The sequence below is a fragment of the Chrysochloris asiatica genome, unplaced genomic scaffold, assembly GCF_000296735.1.
Source record: "Chrysochloris asiatica unplaced genomic scaffold, ChrAsi1.0 scaffold00068, whole genome shotgun sequence".
NCBI lineage: Eukaryota > Metazoa > Chordata > Mammalia > Afrosoricida > Chrysochloridae > Chrysochloris > Chrysochloris asiatica.
This window is the reverse complement of record NW_006408586.1, coordinates 5,838,584-5,841,684: the sequence shown is the minus strand read 5'-3', so window position 1 is coordinate 5,841,684 and position 3,101 is coordinate 5,838,584.

Genomic DNA, 3,101 nt, shown 5'->3' with positions numbered 1-3,101 from the left:
CAACCATTTCAAGATATAGTATGTGATGAAGAGCCAATGATAGTGAAGGAAGAATTCCAAGATACACCAAAGACATTATCATAGGACAAGTCTCTGGGAAATGATGGAATACAAATTGAAATCTTTCAACAAACTGATGAGGCAATGGAGGTACTCCTTCATCTATGCCAAGAAATTTGGAAGACAGCTACCTGATCAATGGATTGCAAGAGATCCATATTTGTGTCTATTCCAAATACAGGTGACTCAACTGAATGTGGGAATCATTGGACAATATCATTAATATCATATGCAAGTAAAACTATACTAAAGGTAATTTTAAAATGCTTGCAGCAGTATATTGACAGAGAGTTGCCAGAGATTCAGGCAGATTAAGAAGAGGACAAGAAATACAAAATAACATTGCTGACATCAGATGGATCTTGGTTGACACAGAGAATACCAGAAAGATGTTTACCTGAATTTTATTATCTGTGCAAAGGCTTTGTATTGTGTGCATCATGACAAGCTATGGACAACATTGAAGAAAACGAGTATTCTGGAACATTCAATTGTGCTCCTGAGGAACATGTATATAGACTGAGGCAGTTTTTCAAACAGAACAAGGGAATACTGAATGGTGCAAAGTTTGGGAAGGTTTGCGACAGGGCTGTATTCTTTCACCACACTTATTCAATCTGTGTGCCGAGCAAATTATTCAAGAAGCTGGGTTGTATGAAGAAAAATGTAGCATCAGAATTGTTGGAAAACTCATTAACAATCTATGATATGCAGATGATACAACCTTGCTTGCTGAAAGTGGAACAGACTTAAATTACTTACTGATGAAAGATGACAGCATTTGATATGGGCTGCACTTCAATGTAAAAGAAACAAAAATCTTCACCACTGGACTGATAAATAGAATAAAGATATAAATGAAGAAAATATTGGAATTGTCAAATATTTCATTCTGCTTAGATAAGCCATCAACACTTAGGGAAGCAGCAGTAAAGAAATCAAACAATGTATTGCATTAGTCAAATCTGCTGCACAAGACCTCTTTAAAGTACTCAAGAGCAGAGATATCAGTTTGAATAAAATACACCTGACCCAAACCATGGACTTTTCAATACCCTTATATGCATGTAAATGTTGGGCACTAAATAAAGAAGACCATAGAATAATTGATGCATTTGAGTTAGGATGTTGGAGGATAATATTAAAAGTACCATGGATTACCAAAAGAATAAACAAATCTGTGTTGGAAGAAGCACAGCCAGAATGCTCCGTAGAAGTCAGGAAGGACAGATGTTGTCTCTCACACTTCTGACATTAATAATATGTCCCTAATAATGGAGGGACCAGTACCTAGAAAAGGATATCATGCTTGGCAAAGTGGAAGGTTAGCAAAAAAAAGGGAAGATCGATCCTCTTACCACCATAATGAAATGAAAGGCATAGTAGCAGCAGTAACGGGCTTGAGCATAGCAATTATTATGGAGTTGGGGCAAGATCTTGCAGTGTTTCATTGTGTTGTGTAAGAGGTCGTTATGAGTTGGTACCGCCTTGAAGGCACCAAACAACAACATACATACAACCGCTTTGATTGATAACCATCTTGACAATACCTAACAAACACAGGGATCCATTTATGAATGTTAATTAAACAGATTTTGGGAAATCTGTGTTTATCTTGGTCAACATTTGACAGTAAATGATGCCTGATTTGGAAAAATGACAAACAAGTAGACTAGCTAAAAATGTTATTAAACAGTTTGGTGGGTTTAAGTGAGTTATCAGGATCTTGCTTTTGGATTCAGGACTGAGTTAGAAAATTAAACCTGAAAGAAGAGACACCTGAAGTATGTGCAGGTGATCCTTTTAATCTAAATGATATTTCCAGGTGTTTCTGATGTTGTGGTTAAGTGGCATAGAGTTGGCTCTGACTCATAGAAACCCTACAGGCAAAATAATTAAACAGTGTGTTTCATTGCTGCCACGGTGTTGATCATATAATTGGGGACCTTCCTCTTTTTTATTGACCCTCCATTTTACCAAGGTTTTTGTCCTTCTCCAGGGATTGATCCCTCATGATAACGTGTCCAAAGAACAACAAAGTCTTACCACACTCACTTCTAATGAGTATCCTGGCCGTAACTCTTCCAAAACAGATTTATTGGCTCTAAAGGCAATCTTTCAATATGGCAATATTCTTTGCCAACCTCATATTTCAAATGCACCAATTCTTCTATTGGCCTTCCTTAGTCATTATCCAAGTTTCACATACATGTGAGGTAATTGAAAACACCATGGCTTGGCTGAGGCTCACCTTAGTCCTCAAATTGACAGTTTTACTCTTGAACACTTTGCAGAGGTTTTGTGCCAAACATTTGTTTAACATAATACATCTTTAAATTTATTGACTGCTCCTTCCATGAGCATTGGTTGTGAATCCAAGCAAAAAGAAGTTTTTAACAACTTCAATCTTTTTTCCATGCATCATAATTTATTAGTCTGGTTTGGAGGATTTTAATTTTCTTTACCTTGAGGTGTAATCCATACTGAAAACTATAATCTTTGATCTTCATCAGTAAGCATTTGAAATCTTCTTTGCTTTTAGCAAACAAAGTTATGTCATCTGCATTCTGCAGGTTTTCAAGGATTCTTTCTCCAATCAGTTTGGACCTCAAGGTCAGTGGTTCAAATGCACTAGCTACCCTTCAGATACTCTATACAAGTTTGCTATGAGTTGGATCCCCTCCATGGCTTTTAACAACAATAGGGGTGGGTGTCGAGAAAAAATAAGAAGGGAAAGACTAGTCCACAGGGAAGATGAGAATTCTGTAGACTCAGCCATAAAGTAAACAAATAATAAGTTTAGGATAACCAAAAACTGAATTACAGCACTATTTCTTCTAAGCAGTTCTAAAAACTGGAAATATAAACAAACTCACTCAGATTATTAATGAAGTCATCTTCCTTCCTTCATTGAGAATTTTTGATCACATTATTTTCATCTATTTATTGCCATGTGAATATTGATTTGCTGAGGATCCTAGAGTTTTGTGAAGGCAAAGACTAAATCATATATGTACTAGTCTAGTGTGACTCTTTTAAAA